This window comes from Aotus nancymaae, unplaced genomic scaffold (genome assembly GCF_030222135.1).
Source record: "Aotus nancymaae isolate 86718 unplaced genomic scaffold, 86718_ANA_hifiasm-v0.15.2.pri h1tg000099l, whole genome shotgun sequence".
Classification (NCBI taxonomy): domain Eukaryota; kingdom Metazoa; phylum Chordata; class Mammalia; order Primates; family Aotidae; genus Aotus; species Aotus nancymaae.
The window spans coordinates 6,629,801-6,656,240 of NW_026988514.1; the positions used below are offsets into that span (position 1 = coordinate 6,629,801).

The window sequence follows — 26,440 nt, forward strand, 5'->3', positions numbered from 1 at the left end:
CCACTACCAGTGGGTGTCCCTGAGTAGTCCATTCACCAAAAAAATGAAATTGTTTTTAAATACAAATGATTAGGAAACATGATGAAAATTTAACCTCCTTGTAAACCAAGAGTTGCAAAACAGTAAGATATGAGTTTGCACACCTTTTCATTTAACCTAATAATGTTGATGGGCAGTGATACAGTATTCTCACCCTAGGCTACAGAAAATGTCAACTGGTGTAATTTATCAACTAAGAAGCAAGAACTTTAGGATTTTGAACAATGAAAATGGTAAAGGCAAAATTTATTTTCATTCAGTTGCTTAAAATGGCTGATACAATTTTATTATCCCATTTGTATGAAAGCAGAGAGAAAAATCTACCACTGACTCTCCAGAAAGGCTGGGCATTTGACTGACCCTGACAGCACGGACAGGCAAAACTCTCTTTTCCAGAACAGACCCACCGCTCTGACAAATCACTGTGACTCTTTTTTTTTTTTTTCTTTTTTAATTATTTTTATGTTTTAAAAATGACTCAAGTACAACATGCTTTTTATAAAAAGTCAACATAGGCCAGGCACAGTGGCTTGTGCCTGTAAGGCCAGCACTCTCGGAGACCAAGGCAAGGGGATCAGTTGAGCTCTGGAGTTCAAGATCAACCTGGGCAACATAGTGAGACCTCATCGATACCCAAAAAAAAAAAAAACCCACAAAAATTAGCTAGGTGTAGTGGTGTGCACCTGTAATTCCAGTTACTTGTGGGGTTGAGTCAGGAGGATCACTGGAGCTCAGGAGGTAAAGGCTGCAGTGACCCCTGATCGCACCACTGCATTCCAGCTTGGGTGACAAAGTGAGACCCTATCTCAAAAATAAAATGAAATTTAAAAATTTTTAAGAAGAAATAAATTAAAAGTCAATATAAATGAACCGATGAAAATCTTCTGGCATTAGACAGTGGCCATTACAATTTGAGTACACTACAATCCACCAAACTGCATACTGATTAAAGGAGTGAATTTTATGGTACGTGAATTCTATCCTACTTTTTAAATTTTAAGTCAATATAAAGGCACACGTTAAAGAGATGTATTTTAAAATAGTTCCCTCCCTACCACAACCTGAGCCTTGGAATACCCATTTTAAGTTTGGTGTGTGTGCTTTGTTTCCTGAGGCTCTTACACAAATATATGCAGATACGTGCTCATACTTAGAACTCTCTTACCCTTCCCGCTTATTTATTTATTTATTTAGAGACAGAGTCTAGCTCTGCCGCCCAGGCTGAAGCGCAATGGCATGATCTTGGCTCACTGCAACCTCCACTTCTCAGGCTCAAAAATTCTCTTGCCTCAGCCTCCGGAGTAGTTGGGATTACAGGCATGCACAACCACACCTGGCTAATTTCTTTTTGCTTTTTTTTTTTTTTTTTAGTAGAGATGGAGTTTTGCCATGTTGGTGTCATAACCTAGCCTGTGTTAGCCTAACTGACTCCATCTTGGCAGTAGGCTCCAGCTTGGCTTCTCCTTCCCTGCCTCGGCCCCCTCAGACGCCTTACTGGGTCAAGCTGCACACAAAGCTTTTAACAGTTAAAAGTGGTTCACACTGTTCACAGTACCTGTAACCATTGTAACCACATCCTGCTTGGCAAGTCTACCTGCTATTGTGAATAGCTTCCTTGGTGATTGATTGTATGGAAAGTTCCCCCTGCAAAACCCCTTCGTGATTGTATGGAAATATCCTTAGCAACCAACAATCCTGGGAACCTCCTGCCCACTGGTTACCAGCTCCCTTATCTAACTTGCTTGTTCTGCTTCTGTAAAATTCTGCTTCAGCTAGGCTCCCCCTCCCCTACCTAAATTAAGGTATAAAGGGAAATCAAGCCCCTTCCTCCGGGCTGAGAGAATAAAGGACTCTTAATTTGAAACTCAGAGCATGGTGTTTCTTCTATAACTCACTTGGATACAACATTGGCCAGGCTGACTTAAGTGATCCACTGGCCTTGGTCTCCCAAAGTGCTGGGATTACAGGTGTGGGCCACTGTGGCCAGCTGAAACTGGTGTTTTAATTTTAATAGCCATTTCCAGATTCTATGCACAAATGTGTAGAATTCCCTGTCACTAGCAGTATGCTCAAGTGCCCATTACCCAAATCTTTGCCAGTGATTACTGCTGTCCACCCATTTAAAAATATCTGCCAATCTGATCAAACAACGTTGTTTTTCAATGATCACATCCTCTGACCCAAACTTCTACTTATTGAAATTTAGCTCCAATGAAAATTGTCATAAATGCAAACATCAGAATGTCCTTGGTATCAAGATTTCCAGCAGAAAGTCACAAACACCAAATTTATAATTCTATGCAATTCCAATCAAAAGCTAATAAAATATTCTGTGGCACAATATAGTAAAATAATCCCACCGGGTGCAGTGGCTCCTGCCTGTAATCCTGGCACTTTGGGAGGCCGAGGGGGTTAGGAGTTTGAGACCAGCCTGGCCAACATGGAAAAACCCATCGCTACTAAAAACATCGCTACTAAAATTAGCTGGGCATGTTGGAGGGGCCTGTAATCCCAGCTACTCAGGAGGCAGGAGAATCTCTTAAACTTGGGAGGTGGAGGCTGCAGTGAGCTGAGATCGTGTCATTGGACTCCAGTCTGGGCAACGAGTGAAACTCCATCTCAAAAAAATAAAAAATAAATAAATAAAAGATAACCCTCAAATTCACACAGAAAAGTAAAAAGCCAAAGACTGATAACCGTGACAATTCTGAATAGAAAGAGATTATAGGGACTTGCCCTATTAAGACATTAGAAGTCTGCAGTGTTTAAGATTATGATACTGGCAGACAGCGTAAAAACAAAACAAACAGCAGAGGGCAGAAACAGACCCACAATTCCATGGAGGCCTGATTTTATTTTCAAATACACACAAACATTCATATACAATAGTCAGTGAAGAAAAGAACAACTACACAATAAAGGTTATCTATAAGGGATAAAAATTAAATCCCTCTCTAGGTAAAAAAAATTAAAAGTTAGCCAGGCATGGCAGTGAACACCTGTGGTCCCAGCTACTCGGGAGGCTGAGGTGGAGGATGGCTTAAACCCAGGAGTTTAAGACTGCAGTGAGCTGTGTTGGCACCACTGAACTCCAGCCTGGGCAACAGAGGGAGATCCTGCCTCAAAAACGAAAAAAGAATAAAAAGCCAGAGATACCAATGAATCCCCATCCAAAATGATCAGAGTTAAGGACAAATATGGAGGGTTGGCACCTTTGAAGCAAATGTGGCAAAATATGAAACTACTGATGTTAGGTGCCGCATCTACTTAGCACTTGTGGTTTCTCTCTAAACTTTTCTATACTTATGAAACATTTCATAAATAACATTTAATATGGGAGGATTATTGTATGGTTTAAGAACAAAAAAATGAAGTTCACAAAAGTCTCAAAGATGTGTTAAATAAGTTCACATTAACAAAAGTAGGCTGCAAATGTAAATACACACACACACACACACACACACACACACACAGTCATCTAGAAAGAAAAGGTTAAAGTTGACTGGGCATGGTGGCTCATGCCTGTAATCCAGCATTTTGGGAGGCCAAGGCAAGCGGATCATGATGTCAGGAGATCGAGATCATCCTGGCTAACACAGTGAAACCCCATCTCTACTAAATATACAAAAAATTAGCCGGCCATGGTGGCATGCGCCTGTAGTCCCAGGTACTCAGCAGCTGAGGCAGGACAATCACTTGAACCTGGGAGGGAGAGGTTGCAGTGAGCTGAGATGGCACCACCGCACTCCAGCCTGGGCGACAGAGTGAGACTCCATCTCAAAAAAACAACAAAAAAAGAAAAGGTTAAAGTTAAAAAAAAAAGAACATAAAGTAATACAATGAAACGTTCAATGGTTGGTTAATTTGGGGTAGTTGATTTTTTTTGTAAGTTCCATTCTTTTAAGCCTGACGTCTGCATGGGAAATAGATTTAGAATATATGTGCTAGGGCTGGGCACTGTGGCTCACACCTGTAATCCCAGCACTTTGGGAGGCTGAGGCAGGCTGATCACAAGGTCAGGAGTTTTGAGACCAGCCTGAACCCCTGACCCTCCACCGTCTCTACTAAAAATATAAAAATTAGCTGGGCATGGTGGCGGGTGCCTGTAATCCCAGCTACTCGGGAGGCTGAGGCAGGAGAATAGCTTGAAACAGGAAGACGGGGGTTGCAGTGAGCTAAGGTTGTGCCACTGCACTACAGCCTGGGCAACAAGAGCGAAACTCTGTCTCAAAAAAAAAGAATCTCTATCTATATATAGATATATATGTGCTAAACATTGAGAGGCTCCCCTCTAGCTGAGGAAATGTCAGATGATTTTTCTTTTTCTTACTATTCCTAATTGCTCTATAAAGATCAGGAACTCTTTTGGTAATTTGCAAAGTCAGGACTCCAAAAAAGTAAGTAAATTTCAAAAGTGAGACTTTGAGACCTGGCAGCTACCATGGTTACCTATGAGAAGCCTGCAGCTAGAAAGCCAAATACAACATCTAAGAAACCAAAACCCATGGGACCTAAAACCCATGGGATCTTTTCAAGGCAAGCAGGACTAGCATCTCCAGTACTTTGCACACAGCAGATAACCAATGCTAACTTCTTTCATCCTCACCTGGTTGAACTCAAAGCTTCATGTGTTTTGTGATCAATTTACAGTCAGATAGCTACGCCCAGGACTGTTAAATATCTTTGGTATTGGCCGGGCATGGTGGCTCACGTCTGTAATCCCAGCACTTTGGGAGGCCAAGGTGGGCGGATCACGAGGTCAAGAGACCGATACCATCCTGGCCAACATGGTAAAACCCCGTCTCTACTAAAAATACAAAAATTAGCTGGGCGTGGTGGCATGTGCCTGTGGTCCCAGCTACTCGGGAGGCTGAGGCAGGATAATTGCTCGAACCCGGGAGAGGTACATTGCAATAAGCCAAGACTGTGCTATTGCACTCCAGCCTGGGCAACAAGAATGAAATTCCATCTCAAATAATAATAATAATAATGGGGCTTGATTTAGCAAGACAGTTCAACTCATCAAATTCCACAAATTGTAAAATTACAATTATAAGAAGTCTACTAAAGAATGGCATGTGATGCTTCAAGTGCTTTTATCCAGGGGGTCTGCCTAGTGCAGAGGGTCCAGGAGGAAGTAATATAATTGAGCAGAGACCTGGAAGACAGATAGATGTCAATCAAAGGGTCGAGGCATAGGAAGCAATGTAAGCAAAGGTCCCGTAGCAGCAGGGCATATGGTATCTCAAGGAATGAGAAGACTGGATTGTCAAAAGCAAGGCCATTATATAAAATAAGGCAGGTCTAGGGGGTTGGGGAGATGCCTGTACAGGAAATTATATGCCAATAAGGCTCTTGGGCTTTACCTCCTTCTCTCTAATTGTGGACTACTTGACAATTTCAACAACTCCATCTGTTTCTTCAATAGAAAAGTAGAAGAGGAGGGGCAAATGACCAAAATTCAGCTTTTATAAATCAATAGGAAGATGATCTGGAAAATTAACCCATTTATGCCTAGTGTTCCATTATTGGAATGCTAAGCTTGTGGGAGTTATGTATATCCTGCCACTCAAGGTCATTGCCAAGGTCTGATTTTTCACAAAAAAATTTGTAACCTCTGGCATAAATGGGTTAATTCACTTAATTTTGGAATTAAAAAACATTTTTACAAAGCTAAGATTTGGAAACAATTAACTTTAAAAAGAAAAAAATCCTCCCTCACCAGATCTTTTAACAAACTAAAGTCATTAACTATGGCACTTAGTATTTCAGGATGCAATCCCTAAATTAACAGACTAATTAAGGTTTAGAATTGTGTTGCCTTCTAATTAGATGCTAGAACACTGGCCAATGTTAATTAGCACTTCTTCTCCCTAGGAGTCCCCTCTTGAGCTTTTACTAATGGTACTAATTTCTCTTGCACTAGAAAGTCCTGACTGTTCTTGCCCTAGAAAGTCCGGATTGTTTCACTAACTTATAATATAGTTTGCAACTCTGTGGCTGCCTCTGAGGCTAATTAATAAAACCCAGAAACCTATCTGACTTTGAAAAATTACCATGAAACTAAATGGCACTATCATTCAAGTTGGAATTGTAATATGTAAGTACTGATGTCAGGGGTTGAAAAAAAAAAAACATTAAAAAGCCAGATCACTGACAAATATGTATCAGCAAGTAGATTTTTTCAGAGTTTTATTAAGCATTTCTCAGTATCATCATGCTCTGCCACAAATGAAAAAAGCCTATAGCATGTGGCCTTACAGAAGGTCTGGGAAGTAATTAAAATTTGTCAGTGGCAACCAGCATATCCGGAGAAGAGTTCTGAACGCAGACTGGAAGGCGAAGAGGCATCCAGACTGAACACTAAGGGCTGGGCACGGCGGCTTACACCTGTAATCCTAGCACTTCAGGAGGCTGAGGCAGGAGAACTGCTTGAACCTGGAGGCAGAGGTTGCAGTGGGTAGATCACTTGAGGTCAGGAATTCAAAACCAGCCTGGCCAACATGGTGAAACCCTGCCTCTACTAAAAATACAAAAAAAATTATTGGCAGGTGCCTGTAATCCCAGCTACTTGGGAGGCTGAGGCAAGAGAATTGCTTGAACCTGGGAAGTGGAGGTTGCAGTGAGCCGAGATCATGCCACACACTCCAGCCTGGGTGACAGAGCGAGACTCTGTCTCAAAAAAAAAAAAAAAAAAAAAAAAAAAAACACTAAGACTAAAGGGATGGAGAGATGAATGGAAAACAGGAAATCCCCAGTAGTAGACACAAATAAAGAACAGTTACCAAAACACAATAAAAACCAAAAAACTCCATAAAAACTACATCATGGAAAACTCAGAATCTAAGAAAACTTGGCTAGAAAAGAAGAGCTGGAGAAAAGAGAAGACCTAAGATTGTGGTCCAGAAAAAGTTTATGATGTTCCCCATTTCTCCCCACTGAAGTATTGATCTGATATCAATCTAGTACCAAGCTGGTACAGGCACAGTGGGTACAGAGGAAACCTCCCAAATCCTTTCGGACTCTGGTGCTGCAGTACCGACTGCAGAGAAGTGCTAAGTACCTGATCCAGAAAGAAAGGTACAGAATGAAAACAACAGGAGTGCTTAAAAGGACACCAAATTAACCTTGATGAAAACATCATGGGGCTGTGCACACCAGAGAAGTGAGAATCTAGAGTCCCTCACTCTTCCAGTGAGATAAACGGTCAGGACTAAGCATAGACATTCTGTGTGGACAATCAGAAAACTACTGATTTTACTTGAATACTTGTTATTTTTCAAACTCATGAGTACTCCTTTACTGTTAAAGGAAGTAACGGGCAAAGAGAGCTCTAAGACCTTTATTAATATCTTTATTTTATGCATAGCTCTCCAAAAGACAGGAAGTGGCATTTAACCCAAGCTACTAAAAAACGCACAAAGATGCTGCACAAGTTGACTATGTGGCATTATCTGGTGTTCTCTTAACTATCCTAAATCTTGGCCTTTTTTTATAATTTTGTGATTCTGAATTTTTTTTTTATTACTTTATACCTAACAATCTTAGGAGATAGCTTACTTTAATAATCCTTTTTTCACAAATGAATGCTGATATTCAAAAAGTTGAATACCCTATGAGAAACACAGGTCTGTTATCTAAGCTACCTCTCCATCCTCATCTCTTAAGTCTCCACTGTGCTCCAGCCACACTTACTTCTGTTGTAGGCTAGAATTATACTATTTGCCAAGAGAGAGGCTCTATCTAATTTACCTATGTATTCCTACCATCTAGAAGAAACTCAGTAAATAGACAAAACTCACACATGGGTTTAAGCTCAGTAATCTGTGTATAGTTGATTCCACATCGTAAGTTCAGCCATCGCAAACTTCAGTTAAGAATACTGCAAGTAGACATATATATTCCCTGAATATAATTTACCAGAACATAACCCAAGCAACAACTGAAACCACATGTGGTGTCCAGAGGGTCTAACCAGGTATACAGATCATGCCTTACAGATCATGCCACAACAAAGCTGGTGTGAGTGCCACACAATTCATCACAATTGCTGACTACTCTCAAAACTGACAGAAGATGGAAGCACTGAAATATAAGAAAATTTCATCATTAGACTTTTTTAGAGGCTTGGAAAAAAGGACTTAAAACTTTACAAATAAAAAAGAGGCATCTAATCCCAGAGAAAAAAGCTTCAATTACCAAGAACCACACTTCCGCCAAAATTAAGGAGGGAACCTAACAGTAAGTTATTTAAAATTACAGTATCTCCTACTTGGAAAAAAACAATTATTTATAATTATGATATAACTAAATAACTCACATTCTCAATGAACTGGGTATTAGAGAGCATAAGGAAGTCACTGAAGACATTATGCAGGTGACAATCGGTGGCTTTGGTTTCCCGAATTAGTCCGACCACTTGTTTCTTGATTTCATGGGTCCTAGAGATAGTTTGCTGTGAGAATTCCTGTAGAAACTGTAGTAGCTATTTTAAAAACATAAACATACAGTAGTATCAATGTTACACATATCTACTCTGCGCATGTCAAATCAAAAAAGAATCCATGCTACTTCGGCTCACTGCAACCTCTGCCTCCTGGGTTCAAGTGATTCTCCTACCTCAGTCCCCTGAGTAGCTGGGATTACAGGCGCCTGCCATTACGCCCAGTTAATTTTTTTGTATTTTTAGTAGTGACAGGGTTTCACCATGTTGGCCAGGCTGGTCTCGAACTCCTGAACCCGTGACTCTCCCACCTCGGCCTCCCAAAGTGTCGGGATTACAGGCGTGAGCCACCGTGTCCTGCCAGAATGCCCCTTCTGACAAGTAGTAAAACCAAGGGACATTGAAAATCACTAACAAAGCGCATCAAAAGAGTGGCAGTGAGCTAATGGTGTGGTGGCTCACCTTGTAATCCCAGCACTTTGGGAGGCTGAGGTGGGGTGATCGCTAGAGGCCAGGAGCTGGAGACCAGTCTGGACAACATAGCAAGACCCCCATCTCCACTAAGATTAAATAAATCAGGTGTGGTGGAGCCCGCCTATAGTCCCAGCTGCTCAGGTGGCTGAGGTAGGAGGGATCAGCTGAGCCCCGGAGGATGCAGTGAGCTAAGATCAAGCCACCTGCACTCCAGCCTGGGCAACAGGGCAAAACCCTGTCTCTTTTTAAAAGTTCTCTTTGGTCGTCAGTCTACAAAGATCACAGAGCAGGGGTTAGATAACCAGCCACCACTCTTATTCAAAAATCCTATTCATTTAGGACTCTGGAATTACAGCTCTGAGGGAGCTTCCTGGGCCCCCGACATAAAGAATCTCACTAAAGGATATCCACATACTGGCTTGTCTCCCACCCCACTTAGTCCAGGTCCCAACAAGAATCGCCTCCCTAGTGCCCGAGCAATCCCTCAGCGTGGCAGAAGCGGATCTCCCGTCTGGATGGAGCTGAGCGGCACTGCCAGAAACCCCAATGACGGGAACGCCGCGTCTGGGCCGTGGTCCGGGCCCGCCTCCCTCCCCGGTAGCCGGGGGCTGCCAAACTGGCATTCTCCAGGGCTATGAAGGGCCTGTGTTCCTAAGAGGACAGGCAACCCGACGGCCCGGGTGCAGGGGCAGTCTAGGCCCCGTCCTCCCGCGCGCAGGCCGAGCGTCACCCCTGCCGCCCTCGCGTCCCTGGGGCCCGCCTCTCACGCCCGCGTCGGCCGCCAGCGACCAGCTCTGGCTGCTCCTGCGGATCTCCTCCACCGACCACGGCCGCTCCCACACGGGCTCGGACGCCGGCACCCGCTCCTGGTCGGGGGTCATCCGGTTCATCTGCAGCGAAAAAAACGAGACAGGCTGAGCCTGAGGGCAGCAGGGACAGCTGCGCCATGCCAGGCCCCTCTCTCTCCTGCCTGGCCCGCCTCCCTCACCATCCCAGCCTCCCGGTTCGGTGGGCTCCGAAGCCGCCCCCGCGCGCCAGGACCGCACAGCCCCGGAAGCGCAGTCCAGAGGCCCCGGGCGCCACCGCCTCGCGTAACCTGGTGTCACGTGACAGCGCCCCACGTGATCCGACCTGCGATACTGCGGGGAGGAAGCTACGGATGGGAATTGGATTGGGGTTTGGGGTTCTCGGCTGGGTTGGGGCGGGGGAAGCTGCACGAGCCGGGCCGACGCCAGGGAGCGCTGCAGAGGCCGGTTGGCCGGGTGGCACTGCGGCCCAAGACCCGAGGCAGCGGCGGTGTAATGGCACTGGCCGCCAGTCCGGCGGGTCTGGAGAGTGGGGACCTCCAGCAGCCAGTGGAGTCACCAGCCTAGGAGCTTTCGACGTCGGCGCTGTGGGCAGAGGAAAAGGCCTGCTCTGCTGCCTCTTCTCGTGCAGCAAAATCCGCTGCTGTGGAGCCGGCAGGCGGGAGCTCAGTGGATAGAGAATCCGTGATCTGCCTGGGCATCACCTTGCTCTTGTGACCTGCTCGGCTGCCACTGTGTAGGGGCTGCTTAAAGTCCTTTGAACTGGCACCATTGGCTTCAGATTGAAGGCCAGGCTCCTCATTATGACAGGCATACAACTCTCTCATTCGTCCTCCGCTTTCCCAGCTCAGGGCTCCAGCTCTTCTGTCTCACACTTCCTTGCAGTTGCCTCTGCTTAGTCGCCCTTGTGCCAGACAAACTTACTCTTTTTTTTTTTTGAGACGGAGTTTCGCTCGTTACCCAGGCTGGAGTGCAATGGCGCGATCTCAGCTCACCGCAACCTCAGCCTCCTGGGTTCAGGCAATTCTCCTGCCTCAGCCTCCTGAGTAGCTGGGATTACAGGCACGCGCCACCATGCCCAGCTAATTTTTTTGTGTTAGTAGAGACGGGGTTTCACCATGTTGACCAGGATGGTCTCGATCTCTTGACCTTGTGATCCACCCGCCTCGGCCTCCCAAAGTGCTGGGATTACAGGCTTGAGCCACCGCGCCCGGCCCAAACTTACTTATTAAAATAAAAATCCCAATTTCTTTCCATTCGTGTGTGCCCAGGCTAGTTTTTCAACTTTTCTGAGCTTTCCTCAGGGAAACGAAGCTACCTATCTCGCAAGGATGTGATAGTAAAGTGACAAAATTGTAAAACATCCTCCACAGTGCCTGACTTAGGCTGAGCATTCAACGTCGAACGTACCACTGCCCCATGCACCTTGCTCACACCCAATCCTGGATTTTTCTTCTGTAGCCACCTCAGTTATCCCCTCATTAAATACCAACTTGATTATCCCAAGTACAGTTTAAGTGACTTGTTATTTTCTGTGTATTTATCCTAAAGTGTTACATTGTATTGTAATCATTTAAATATAGGTCTCTCCTTTAATAATAATAATAGCTAAGAGCGGGCTGCAGTGGCTCAAGCCTCTAATCCCAGAACTTTGGGAGGCTGAAGCAGGTGAATCACAAGATCAGGAGTTCGAGACCAGCCTGGCCAACATGGTGAAACCTTGTCTCTACTAAAAATACAAAAATTAGCCTGGTGTGGTGGCAGGCACCTGTAATCCCAGCTATTCGGGGTGCTGAGGCAGGAGAATTGCTTGAACCTGGGAGGTGGAGGTTGCAGTGAGCTGAAAGCGAACCACTGCACTCCAGCCTGGATGACAGAGCAAGACTCCGTCTTCAAAATAATAATAATAATAATGGCCAATGTTTATCAAGTGATTAGTATTTACCACTTTATTCATTATTCATTTAATTCACACAATGACTATGAGGGAGGGAATATTATTCCCAAATTATAGTTGAGGAAACTGAGGTACTGAAAGGAGAAGTAACTTACTCATGATTAGGTAACCAGGAAAGAGGCCGACCCAAGAATCCACACTGTGAGCCAATAAGGTACAGTAACATATAGCAATGTTAACACTAAGGCTGGGCTGGCGTGGTGGCTCACACCTGTAATCCCAGCACTGTGGGAGGCCAAAGTGGGTTCGAGACCAGCCTGGGAACCATGGTGAAACCCCATCTCTACAAAAAAAAAAAAAAAAAAAAAAAAATTAGCTGGACATGGTGGCATAGGTCCGTAGTTCTAGCTACTTAGGAGTCTGAGGTGGAAGTATTGCTTGAGCCCCTGAGACCAAAGTTGCAGTGAGCCAAGATTGCCCCACTACACTCCAGCCTGGGCGAAGAGGAAGACTGCTGTCTGCAAAAAAAGTTTTAGTGTCTTAAGGGGTCTTCATTTTTTGGTCACCATCTACCAACCTCCTCCACTTTCCCCACATTCATTAAAACACACACACATACGCACATACTCTCTTTAGAACTTGGAACTCGGTTGGTAAAATTGAGACGAGCCAATTACCAAACTTGCATTTCATCTTCCATCACCATGGGCAACTTCAGTCGCCACGTGCTTGACATCCTTAACCTACGTCCCACACCCTGGACTTTATCACTGAAACATTGTGACTTCAAATCTGAACTTCTCCTGAATAGAGAAGCCTCTTAAACTCTCGGGTCTCTCTCCCACTTCCTAGTCCACTGTGTCTTTTCTCGGCTAACTCAAGCTCCAGTCCTTCACTGCCCCATTTTCCCCTCCATTCTGCCCTTTTAGCTTTCTTTCCTTGACTGTTAAGCCTAGAGACCAATGATACTAGACTTTAACTTCTTCACCTTATTCCTTTAATATCTTCACCTTATGCCTCTGACAAAGACTATGCTAGATTCTAACTTGAATCAGGCCCTTTCTCCTTTCCTGTACCAAAGTTACTGGAGGAAATCACTACCAATTAATATTCTGCAAATGTAAATGACCTTCAATACTGATTAGCAGACCTTTTATTTATCTTGTGTCTTTATACTTATCCTTGATCAGCCTCCTTCTGTTACAGGAAAGGGGTCCGGATCCAGATCCCAAGAGAGGGTTCTTGGATCTTACGTGAGAAAGAATTCCGGGCAAGTCCAGGGTACAAAACAAGAGCAAGTTTCATTAAGAAAGTAAAGGGATGAAAGTAAGAGGAGGGAGGCATCCACCCTAAGGACAATGCTTGTATATACTGGGAGATGTGTTCTGCTGCAAGAGTTTGTGATAAAGGATTAATTTTCTCAACATTTTGAAAGAATTGATATTATCTTTAAAGCAAAATTAGGAATGCCTTTGTTCTCCAGATATTGGGATATAAGGACCCTCCCAAGTCTGGGTCTGTTTACTAAACATGATTAATTTGTTCCCTTAATGGTAAACGTCTAGCAGCTAGCAATGCCTAGTTTTCGGAGGATGCCGCCCAGCAAGTCTCAGCCTCATTTTCCTAGCCCTCACTCAAAATGCAGTTGCTCTGGTTCAAACGCCTGACACTTCCATAGTTTTGAAACAGGAAAGGTTCCCTTCTCCCTCTCGCCCCACCAGGCATGTGATGAAGGTGTGGCTTGCTTCTTCAGTGCCCTGCTGCTCAGACCTCTAGGGGAGCATACAGATGGGCAGTCCATGGGGCTCAGACACCACAGCTGTGTCTAGGGGTGAATGTTTACAGCTCCTGAAGCACCAGTGGGCGCGGGTTACAGGGTGCTTTTTTAGTTTTGCCGTCTATAGGCAGCTTGTGTTAACCAGCTCACTTAGACCCTTTCTGTATCCCGGGTTCTTGCCTTGGTGTACTGGAAGAATCGGATCACACCTGGGCTTGGAGAATGAGTGCAAGGTTTTGCTGCGTGGAGGTAGCTCTGGCGAAGTCAGAGGAGAATAGAGTGGGAAGGTTTCCCCTGGTGTCGGGCCTCTCAGCAGCCTGGGCTCTCCTCTGACTGCCCAGCTAAACTCCATGTGTTTCTGCTTCTGCTGGTTGGCTGGCCGGTGCCTGTCGGTGCATTCCTCTCAAAGTCCAGCCACCTGTGTGTTCCTCGGCTGATGTGCTCCTCTCAAAATCCAGTCACCAATGTGCCTGCCGACTAGGGTCTTGGGGTGTTTATAGGCACAGGATGGGGGTGTGGCAGGCCAGGGTGGTCTTGGGAAATGCAACTTTTGGGCAGGAAATGCCTGTCCTCACCTAGGTCTGTAGGGGTGGAGCCCTAGCCAGGGACCACACACTCCTCTACCCAGCACTTCCCTTCCTTCATTCCATGGCATTTAAGGGACCATGCCCTTCTCTACCCAGCACTTCGTTATCAATTTCACCACATTGTTCCAACTATCCACTCCACTTGCTGCTTCCTGAGAGAACACACTCCCCCAACTTCATACTTAAAAGGCTGCTGTTACTACACCTTCTGCATCCCATGCAGTTCTTTATTTGCACAAAACCGAATTCAACTAGCACACTCAAACAAAATAGAATTTGGGGAAAAGATAATGCAGCGCTCACAGCACTTAAAGAAAAGTAGGCAGACAGGTCTTGAAAGGGCATGAACCTCAGAGAAACAGAACAGTCTTCTTTGAGCCAATGCCCTCAGAGTGACTGGGCTCCAGTCATTTCCCTTCTTGTGTTTTCCCTCTGAAGTTCTAGAGACAGAGCAAGATTGTCTCAAAAAAAAAAAAAAAAAAAGGAAAAGAAAAGAATCTAAGTAACTATTTCGAACTGCTGCAGAGTATTCTGTGGTAGGAACATACTATGGTTCATGTAGTCATTCTCCCATTGATGGACCTTTGGATTGTTGCCAATATCTCACTGCTTCCAGCAATGCTGCTAAGATAGTCTTCACAATACTTTCTCGCACACACATGCAAATGTTTTGGTTTTAATACATATGTCAGATGCCCTCCAAATTGACTGCAGTAATACGCACTCCCTCTGGTGGGATGTGAGGTACCCGTTGGCCCAAATCTGCCTAACATCTGTTATCAAACTGGAAAATACTTGCCAATCTGATCAGTAAAAATAGCATCTCAATGCTCTTTTATTTGTATTTCTTTGAGAACTGGTGAGATCCAGCATTTTTTCTTATCTTTCTTAGCAATTTTAATTTCCATGAATGGTGTTTTCATATGAATTGCCTATTTCTTATTCATGTTTTTCTTATTGCCCATTTATTATGAACACTCATTTGTTAGGACTTTATTATCTTTGCATCTTCATTTTTTTTTTTAGACAGATTCTCTTCCTGTCACCAAGGCTGGAGTGCAGTGGCATGATCTTGGCTCACTGCAACCTTCGTCTCCTGAGTTCAAGTGACTCTCCTGCCTCAGCCTCCCAAGTAGCTGGGATTACAGGTGCCCACCACCACACCCAGCTAATATTTGTACTTCTAGTGGAGATGGGGTTTCACCATGTTGGCCAGGCTGGTCTTGAACCCCTGATCTCAAGTGATCCACTCTCCTTGGCCTCCCAAAGTGCTGGGATTACAGGTGTGAGCCACCTCACCTGGCCTGTGTTTGTGTTTTCTATGGATTATGCTGTTTCCTTTTTTGTCCCTATTCCTGTTTTCTGTTAGGTTGATTGAAATTTCTTTGTTCCATCTTTTTTCCTCTATTGGTTTGAAATGTATACATTTCATTGCTATTTTTCTAGTAGTTACTCTTAATTTTTTATATCCATATATAGAGTTGCCTAACAAAATCTAAAGGCAAACAGTACATACAGACTCTTCCCAAACAAGGTAAGAAATGTTCACTTCCCCCTGCTGTTTTCCCTTTCCCCAACTCTCCTGTTGATATAATCCAGAATTCTAATTCTAAATTGTGATTTTAAGCATCTGTGGCAATCAACACGTTAGTCTTAAACAATAGCATTGGCTGATGACTTAGAGAAGTGTTACCTTTTTCACACTGCTTCTTCCTCTGGATTCATGTCATTCCTTGCAGGAGGACTTCTTAAGTAGTTCTTTTCAACAGAATCTGTTGGTGATAAACTTTCTTAAATCTTGAATGTTCAAAAATGCCTTTGGGCTGGGTGCAGTGGCTCACACCTATAATTCCAAGGTAGATGACTTGAGCCCAGGAGTTCAAGACCAGCCTGGGCAACATGGGGAAACCCCGTCTCTACACAAGAACAAAATAAATTAGCCAGGCGTGGTGGTAGGCTCTTGTAGTCCCAGCTACTGGGGGGCCTGAGGTGGAAGGATGGCTTGAGCCAGGGAGATCAAGGCTGCAGTGAGCTGTGATCATGCCACTGCACTCCAGCCTGGGCAACAGAGCAAGACTTTGTCTCAAAAAAGAAAATAAATGTCTTTGTTTCACTATGCTCTTAAATAATTCTGTACCTGGGTTAGAGAATTCAGCATAAATTACCGTAATTTTCCAACAGCTCATTGAAGACATTGTCTCATTGGCTTGTATCCAGTGTTGCTAATGAAATTAATGAGGAAAATATGATCCTTATTTCTTTGAGTTTTAAACTTTTTCTGCTTTGGTAGCTTTTAACATTTTTCTATTTTCATAGCTTTCTTCACTTTTGGGAATCTTTTTAGCTATGAATTAAATACTATTGTCTCCCATTTTCTCTCTCTCTGCCTCTGGAATTCCTACTAGATGAAAGCTTGAATGTCATCATCCAGGTTTTATGCCTCTTAACCTTTTCACTTTTTTTTCTTTGTGCTTTAATCTGCAAGACTCCCTCAACTGAATGCTCCATCTTGTTAATGCACACTTCAGTGTGTCTCTGCTGTCACTCAGCCTGTCTCTCTTTCATGGCGGTGGGCTTCCTCAGACATCTGGCACTTCTTCAGTTCACACTAGTTTTCTGGTTTTGAATTCTGCACCTGAGTTTCAGGATTCAACAGCACTCTCAGATGAGTGCAGCCTCAGGTTATGTGGGCCTTGGCTTCTCCCATGGCTTCTTAAGAACTTCCTTGTTTATTTCTGTGATCTCAGGTGCCCCCCTTTATGACTTCAAGCCCAACTCTATAGACAGTAATTTCATTTCTCTATCTGTTCTATCATTTATAAGGGCACAGCATGGAGAGGAGGGTCTTTCAGACATTTTTCTTGCCCCATTTTAAGTCCCTAAATTACACTTAGAAAAATACCAGCAAAACTTTTGCCTTTTATTTAGGAAGAGTAGAGAATTCTGACATGAGTTTGGAGTAGGCGTGTGTATGTGTGTTTGCGTGCCTAGGCCGTTTAAACTTGCCCTGTAATGTATTTCAATAAATGTTTCAGTGTCGGTACAATGAACAATTCAACTTAATGATAGGCTGATCTGGAATCTCAGTAAAATTTACTTTGGATGTTATTTTTTTAAGCATTAATATCTATAGGAAGACCTAGTAGGAGTGGCTGACAAAGGTTAATAAATATTATGAGAATATGCTTGTTTTTGATGTGAATGTTGTGGCTCAGGCCACCCTGAAATGAAATTCACAGGGTTGGTTTAGATGTCTTCTCCCACACCTCTCCTTACAATCTGCCTTACAAATGCAGACCCTCCCATCTGAGGCCTGGGTTTAACCCTCAAACATGACAGATGCCAGTAGGAAATATCCACCCTGCCTTAGTTGTAACTCTTGAGTCCTTGTCCATGATATCCTAAAAGGCCACCAGATGGAAACGTGAGGCTGTGAAAAGAGATGTACTACCCCTTGTAAATGGGGATTGACCCTGCTGCTTTCTTAAAATAAATGGTCTTTATTGAATGTCAAACAAGCTTTGAGGAATTTTTCTTTGTTGAATGTAGAATAAAGAGGGCGTTACATGAATGCCTATGCATTTCGGCTTTGGAGAGGAATCCTTATATCCATTCCGACAGCATGGAGATAAAAAGTCTGTCTTTCTGTATTCACATTTTGTTAACGTCACTTGCTTCCTTTTCTCTCTCCCTGGTCTGTGCGGACCGTATCATCTCTACATCTTCTCTTTCTTGTCCTCTTCTTTGCCGCCTGGAACCAACTTTTCGTCCCTCTGGCCTTTGTCTCTTCCTACTTTCTGGCCATATGTGGACCAGAAAAATAATTATCAAAATGATTTGTCGTTTTACTTTGTACAAATATATCATCCTGTTTTCACTGCAAAAGCCAATGAGTAAGAATTTTTACCATTCCTTCACTGTAAAAAACAAAACTGAGGCCAGGAGTGGTGGCTCCTGCCTGCAGTCCCAGCTACTTGGGTAGTCAAAGCGGGAGGATTGCTTAAGCCCGGGGGCGGGGGAGTTGAGGCTGCAGTGACCTATGATTGCACTATTGCACTCCAGCCTGGGTGACAGATTAAGATCCTGGGTAACTCTAAAAACAAACAAACAACAACAAAACACCTGACAAAAAAACTCCTGCTCTCTGCCAAAACTAACAGAATTATTTAAAAAATCTTTTATTGAGTTATAATAATCCAACCCAAAATTGTACCTATTATCACTGTATGTCTCAAATAATTTTCACAAATAAAAAATGCAGTCATTTAACCAGGACTCAGATCAGGAAATAGAACATTACCAGCGTCCCTGAAACCTCGTTCTGTCCACATCCAGTCTCTACCTTCCTCTCATCTGAGGGCAATCATCACCCAGACTTCTGATAGCACAGATTAATTTCACCTGTTTTTGTGCTTTATAAAAATGGAATGAAAAGTCCTAGTTTTTGTTCCTCTAGGAGCTGCCCTGAGACAAGGATTTGGCGACAGTTCCTTTATTTGGGAGACAGAGGGCCCACTGGGTGGGACATGAAGAAGTGAGCCAGGAAAAGGCAGGCAGCAGCCAATTAAAAAAATGTGCTACAAGGCCAGGCGCGCTGACTCACCCCGGAATCCCAGCACTTTGAGAGGCTGAGGCAGGCGGATCACCTGAGGTCAGGAGCTCCAGACCAGCCTGGACAATATGGAGAAACCCCATTTCCACTAAACATACAAAAATTAGCCAGGTGTGGTAGTGCATGCCTATAGTCCCAGTTACTCCAGAGGCTGAGGCAGGAGAATCGCTTGAACCAGGAAGGCAGAGGTTGCAATGAGCTGAGATCGTGCCACTGCATTCCAGCCTGGACCACAGAGTGAGATTTTGTCTCAAAAAAAAAATAAAAGTGGGCTGGGTACGGTGGCTCACGCCTGTAATCCTAGCACTTTGGGAGGCCAAGGTGGGTGGATCACCTGAGGTCAGGAGTTCAAGAGGTCAGGAGTTCAAGACCAGCCTGGCCATCATGGTGAAACCCCATCTTAAAAAAAAAAAAGTGTTACGAAGAGAATAATCACAGTGGGTGACTGGAGCGGCAACCTCTGGAAAATGCTGCCAATATGCTCCTTGGAATTATGCTACTCCAGAGGGAAGGGGGACTTGCTTGTCCCACTAACGTCCCTTTTCTGCTCCAGCGTCCTACACAAGATGCTGCTTTCCATTTAGTTGTTGCAGCCCCTTAGTCCCTTTTAATCTAGGACAGTTCCTCTGTCTTTTTTTAAATTTCACGACCTTGATAGCTTTGAAGAGTACTTCCCAGTTATCTTGTAGGTTGTCCCTCATTCTACCAAAATTGGGTTTGTCTGCCTTACTTCCTGTCTGAAGGAAAGTAAACTAAGGCACAGAGAGAGTAAGTAAGTTGCTTAAGGTCACACAACATATATGTAATAGAGGCAGGACTTGAATCCGGATCATCTAGCTCTGGAGTGCTGTGTCTTAACCACTAAGCTACAGTGAGTTCTTAAACTGTAACATACAACAATTAGTCGAATTATTGTATGTTACATAGTGGTAGCAGGTGTTCTTATCTGGAAAGGTTTTTTTTTACGGTTTTTACAAATATTAGAAATTACATTAATATGTTAAATTAAATATATATATATATAGACCTCGCAGTGGCTCACACCTGTAATTGCAGCACTTTGGGAGGCCAGGGTGGGTGGATCATGAGGTCAGTAGATGGAGACCATCCTGGTCAACATGGTGAAACCTGGTCTCTACTAAAAATACAAAAATTAGCTGGGCATGGTGGTACCCACCTGTAGTCACCTGTAGTCCCAGCTACTCGGGAGGCTGAGGCAGGAGAATCGCTTGAACCTGGGAGGCAGAGGTTGCAGTGAACTGATATCACACCACTGCACTCCAGCCTGGACAACAGAGCGAGACGGAGGCAGGGTTCAAGCGATTCTCCTGCCTCAGCCTTGCCAGTAGCTGGGATTACAGGTGTGTGCCACCACACTCAACTAATTCTTGTATTTTTAGTAGAGACGGGGTTTCATCATGTTGGCCAGTCTGGTCTCAAACTCTTTTTTTTTTTTATTTTGAGTATCCCCACAGTTTATTTTTTTTCTTTTTCTTTTTTAACAGAAGATTCCCAAACTAGAGTGTCCCCACAGTTTAGAGGCCTTCTGGGGGAACGACTTGGGGTTCACCTTGCTGTATTTAGCTGATCCTTTGAACTTCTTGGAGGCCTTGAAAAAGGAATGCAGCCTGAACGAACTCTAGAAACCCCCAGCCTTGCCCAGGAGGACTGGACAAAAAGCATGGGTGTTGATGGGTGGAATGGGAGCAGAGAGGCACCCGGGGGACACTGTAGGAAGTTCCTCAGGGTTAGAGGCAGCACTGGTGGGAGGGGACCACCGGGGCAGCCTGGCATCCTTGATCCCTGCCCACTCCCTGCCCCAGTGAACCACGAAACCAGGCAGTCAGGTTCTGGGGGCTGCTTTTATGGGGACGACCTGACAGAGGGCATGGTCCATACAAAACCAGGAACAATACATACATATATATATTATATACAGAGACGCGGTCCTCCGGACAGCTGGGCAGGGTGGCCACTGGTCCAAGCAGCCAGCAACAGTCCCGCCAACCTGGTTCCGCCCCCTCCATCTTCCGGGGTGAAGTGCGTGGGCCCAGGACTGAGATGGCCAGCTCCTTCAGGGGATGGGGGCACATCTGGGGGTAGGAAGGGGTGGGGACAAGAAATACTGATAGAAGTCATGGTCTATTTACAGGGGACTAGAAGCCAAAACGGATGGGATGGGTGGTCTGTTTTTAAACAATGAACAAAAACCCAGATTTGGGGCAGAGGCATGAAGTGGCAAAATGAGATGGATTCTGAAAGGGGAGGGGACCTGGGGGGGCCTCACCTCCCTTGGTCCGAGCCCCAATTTGGGGTTAAAGTGGGGAAACAAAGTCGATTTCACTTAGAAGGCAGGCTGCCAGCAGGGCAGCCCTGGTCTCCAAAAAGATGAGTAGTAGTAAAATTTTGCCCTCCAGTCAAAACATTGGAAAAACAGTGGGGGGTGGGGGTGGGGTGAGGCTGACTCCCTTCGGTATCAGTACAAGGCTTCCAGGCATCACCTTGGGCTGGGCAGGCAGAGCAGAACAGGATAGGCCCTGGCTCTCCAGTGAGAAATGGTCCCCTTGCCTAAGGCCAGGGCCTCTGTAGCCAGGTCCCGTAAGCTGACCTCCTCTCCTCCCTGGCATTCCCAGCCTGGACAAGGAAACCTAGACCCGACAGGCCACATAAGAGTTCCAGGGGGAGGTTATGGCTATTTGGCACCTGGGAGAGGGGAGGCACAAGGAGAAATTGTGGGCAGCTGCCCCAGGAAATGGGGAGCTGGGGACCAGGTATCCTGAATTCTCCCTTCTTCCTACTCTCACTCCCCTGTTCCCGAAGCACACAGGAGAAATCAGTGCAGGGCCAGGGCCAGGGCCAGGCCCAGCCTCCGGGCTCTGGTGGGGACTCTATCCATCCCAGGACAGGGAAAGGGGATGGGGGAGGTTTTGAGGCAACCCCCGACCCCCAAGGCAGGAGGGTCAGAATGCAACAGAGACAGCACAATGATGGGGGAGAGGGAAGGGCCGAGAAGGTAGAATCTCAAGTCAAGAGGCCCAGAGGCCACCCAGGTGCCCCATGGGCAGGGAGCAGCCTCCAGTTGGCGAGATGCTGGGAGAGCCCCAGCCCCGTTCCAGTCCAGAGACAAACGCTGGAGTGTGAAAAGTCTGGCAGTTTGATCTGCAGGTGCACGTGTCCTACCACCAGGCCAGCCCTCGGCAGCCCTCAGCCTCTATGCCTCAGCCCCATGGGGCAAGAAAGAGCCGCCCTTCCGGCCACCTCTGTCTGCCCAAGCCATCTTAAGGGGGCCTGTGATATGAGCCCTCTGGTCCCTGAAGCTGGGGGAGGTGGGGTGGAAGGGTGGGGGGAGTTGGGGCACCTGTCCCCAGGCTGGTGGGGGAGGGGTGGGGTGTTAAGGACAGGGGAGGGAGGACAGTGGTAGGGGGTTAATTATTGTCCAGTCAAGGAATGATTCCTGTTAAGTAGAATTGGAATTCCTCAGTGTTTGCAAGTTTCCTTCTAGTTCTGAGATCTTGTCCAGGAACTTGTCCATCTCCTCCTTTCTGGCCAGCTCCGATTCCTCCAGAACCTGACGCTGTGCCGTCTCCTTTTTCAGGAACTCGATCTCCTTCTGCTGGTAGTCCTTGATGAGGCGCTTAGCCTTGCTGTACTTGCGCTCCAGGGCCTGGTACTGTGCCTGGGTCTCCCGCAGGTGCTCATCTACAGCCTGGCACAGGCTCTGGGCCTCGCCCCAGTAGCCTTCCAGTTTCTCCATGCGCTCCTTGTTCTCCTCCACGCTCTGCTCCAACTGGGCCTTCTCCACCCGCCAGCGCCCCTTCTCCTGTTCCAGGCTCTGCAGCTTTCTTTTCAGCTGCTGGATCTCTGCCTCGGTGACCGCATGCTTGATCTGGAGCTCCTTGAACTTGTGCACCAACTTCTCGGGCTCCATGTCCACAGGGGACAGCGCGTCCTCGTTCTCCACTAGCTCAAACACCTCAATGGCCATCTCGCCACCTGGGAACGTGGGGCTCAGCTCCTCGTCCTCGTCAGTGGCGTACTCTCCCGTCTCCTCGTCATCCTCCCCATACTGGGCATATCTTTGCTCCATCATCTCCCGCTGCCATCGCTCCTGCTCCAAAGTCTGCTGAATTAGCTGGGCCACTTCGCTCTGCTCTCCTGGCTGCTCCCGGCCAATCATAAACCGCACTCGGCCCTTGGTGTTCTGGAGCACGGATGCCGCAAAGCTCTGGGTCATTCCCACCAGACTCGTTCCATCCACCTTACCCGGAGGTCGTTCACCTGGATCCTGCCATCCCAATGAGCCGCACTGCCCTCCGTCACTGTCTTGACGAAGATGCCCAGCTTCTCCAGGCCCATGTCCACTCCGGCCCCCATGACAATGATGCTGATGCCCAGGCCCTCGGAGTCCTTCTCCAGCTCCATAGGGAACAACTCCAGCCTCTCCACCTGCTTCTCCAGCTCGTACTCAGCAGAGGCCGCCATGGGATCCACATCCTCGTTGCGACGATCGTAGTCCTCATTGGAGTAGGTGCTGAACACTTGGATGGGCGCCGTGCTGAAATGGATCTTCCGGCTTGGGGCCGGGTTCTCCTCCGAGAGCCCCGGGATCTCCACGCACTCCGACTCGGGCTCGTAGGGGGGCTCCCCATCCTCCTCGTCTTCTTCGTCGTCCTCCTCCAGGGCACTGTCCCCAGAGTCCTCACCGAGCCCACTGTAGGCGCTCACGTCCACCAAGTCCGCCTCCGAGAAGTCCTTCTTCTTGGATTCATCTACCTCCCCGGGGTCCACGTCCGGGGCCCGGCCATTGCCCACCCTCCGCTCTGGCGGCGCTACCACCGCCGCCGCCTCCTTCTCCGAGGCCGCTTGGGCCTTTGGCTCTTCGGGCGAGGGGCTGGCTGCGGTTGCCACGGTGCTGCCATTCTCCAGGGCCACGTGGACCGTCACCTCGGCCTGGATCACCTCCCCGGGCGCCGACTCGGCCTCCGACTCCCCGCTCTCCTCCACCTCCACCGGCTTAATCTTGCCCACCTCCCGGGGCTTGGGGGGCGGCCGGGCGGGGTCCACTCGGTGCTGCGGGGGCTGCTGCCCTGCGGGACAGCGCTCCTTCTCGGCTGGGGCATCCCCCGACGGGGCGGGCGGCGGCGGCTGGAACACCCGGGACCGCTTGCTGACCAGCTTCGAGCTGACCTGGGGCCCCCCTACGGCCCTGGGGAGCCCGGGCCCGTGGTGGAGACCGGTTCTCGAGTCGGCCTTCTCCAAGACTGCGCTGAGTGGGCTGACCGTCGCGGACACGGCGTCGGGATCGAGCTTTTCCAGCGCCTCGGTGCTGCCGTTGAAGCGCACCACCACGTCCAGCTCCTCCGGTCCTGCAGACCGGCGCGCTCCTGTCTCAGCGGCCGCCTTGTCGCCGCCTGCGGCCTCCGGGGCGCTCCGTTCGAACAGCTTCCGCGTCTCCTGCAGCCGGGACGGCGGGTGCGGCGGCGGCGCGGGTTGCACGGAGGGCGCGGGCTTGGAGTCGAAGCGGCTCACGGGCTCCGACACGCTGATGCTCAGCTTCAGCAGGGCGCTGTGGTCCACGTTCTAGTTCAGGCTACTGGCCCGCAGCAGCGACAGGCGCACGCCGCGCTCGGACCCCCGCGGGGCCCGGGCCAGGCCCGCGCCGCCGCCCGCCTCGCCCGAGGGCCTGCCGTCGTGCATATCTGCAGGAACATACGTTTGATGCGATGGACGTTGGAGCCATATTTCTTGTGGTGGGCCCCCTTGGGTGCCTCGTCGGGCCCGGGCGCGTCGGGCGGCTTCAGTGCCTGGATGCCCGCCTCGTAGGCGCTGCGGTACGGGGAGGCGCTCCAGAGAGGACCTCCGGTCCCCCGCGGCTCCGTCTTCATCATGGTGGGGGGGAGCCGGATTCGCATTCCCCCGCTATCCGCTCCCCGCCTTAACAGGCGGCTGGCCAAGTCGGGACCACCGCCCCCTCCTCCCGATAAAAGAAACCCCAGGAGGCCTTTTTTAGGGTCCCCCAAAACCAAGCTGCCAAAAACAGTTAATCCCGCTTTTTAAAAAAAAAATCTCAGCGGCATCCTCTAACAAGAACTACATCTGTAAACAATAAAAAAAAAAAAAAAAAAAAAAAAATCTCCAAGAGCCCTGTGTGTCGCCTCCCCCAATCAAGCTGCCGAAAACAGCCAACCCCGCTTCGAAAACCCGAGCTGCCTGGTACTGTGACCCCCACCCAAATTAGCACAGGGGTGGCTGGGGCTGGTGGGAGCGCGCGCCCTGCCCGCGAAGCAGCCGCGGCGTCGCCGGCTCACATCGTCCGAGGCAGTGTCAGCGGGGCTGGCAGCCGGGGCATTTCCCAGTCCGGCCGGAGGCCTCGGCTCGTGGCGGGGCCCGGCACCCCGGCGCCCATGGCTGCTCCGCCGGCCCGGGCCGCTCCGCTGCCTCGCCTCCCTCCCTCCCCGCCGTGCCCGGAGCCTCGGTCTCTCTCTGGCTCTGCCTGAGCGGCTGCTCGGTCTCAAACTCTTGACCTCAAGTGATCCACCCAACTGGGCCTCCCAAAGTGCTGTGAATACAGGCATGAGCCATCGTGCCCAGCCTATATATTAGATTTTTAAGTGGAAGATCACTTGAGTCCAGGAAATTGAGGCTACATGCCACTGCACGCCAGCATGGGAGACAGAGAGACATTCTGTCTCAAAAAACAAAAACTCCAAACAATTGTGTTCTAAGTAGGATATGGAGTAATCATGACCTTTAGCACTGTACCGCAGTAGTCTATCATCTAATAAGTGATTGTGTGATCTAAATTCACAATATGGGGTGATTCATAATGCTACAAAGTTGGTTTGTTTAAAATTAAAGCTTAATATAACTAAATAAATCATTATTTTAATAAAACCTACATGCCATGTGAAAACAAAATCCACATACAGAAATCATCTCATTTATAGGGAGAACATACCTCACTGTGCAATAGTTTTCTCATCTGAAATAAAGAAGTGTAATAGAGCCTATTTCACAGAATTATGTGCAATTAAGGAAATAATATGTGCAGAGCATTCAGAAAAGCTTGGCACATGAAAAGCACTCAAGAAGTGTACATGTCCTCGGCATAATAAATATGTAGGAAAAATCCACAAGGAATGTTATTCTCAATGGAGAAACAATTGAAGGCTTCTCCCCTAAGATCAGGAACAAGACAAGGTGCCCACTTTCACCGTTTCTATTCAATATAGAACTAGAAGTTTTAACCGGACTACTTAGGCAAGAAAAATAAATAAAAGGCATTCTGAGTAGAAAGGAAGAAGTAAATTATCTCTGTTTGTAGGGGACATGATCTTACATGTAGAAAACCCTAACTTACACAAAATACCTGTCAGAGCTAATAGTGGAATTCAGCAAAGTTGCAAGATACAAAATCAACACTTTTGGCTATTACAAATAATGTTGCTGTAAATATTTGCATACAAGTTTTTGTAGGTCCACCTTTTCACGTCTCTTGGGAGACGTGACTCAATCATGGTGTCAATGCAACCGGCAGTAAAAGTACATCATACAACAGGATCCTTTTTCTCTCACTATATTGACTAAAGCAAAGTGATTCTAGCACAACCTTTGTAAACCTAAGCCAAGTGTTCTGTGATTTTCCTTCCAGTTTTCAAATCTAAACTTTCACTATCACTATTTCAACTTCAGCATCACAGTCTTGGTGCCACATTGACCTGCTTGAAGCCCTTCCTGTAAAGGCTGTTTTTGTTCCTAAATCCTTGTTACACCGAAAGTGAAGCATTTCTTCCTGCATCATTGTT

General features: G+C 47.1%; 2 pseudogenes; both read right to left on the bottom strand.

Moving 5' to 3' along the window:
• LOC135271945 (WASH complex subunit 2A-like) overlaps positions 1-9,916 on the bottom strand; it is a 50,391-nt pseudogene extending 40,475 nt beyond the window's left edge.
• Positions 9,917-21,696: 11,780 nt separating this feature from the next.
• Positions 21,697-24,523, bottom strand: LOC110568041 (neurabin-2-like; annotated as a pseudogene).
• Positions 24,524-26,440: the final 1,917 nt, after the last annotated feature.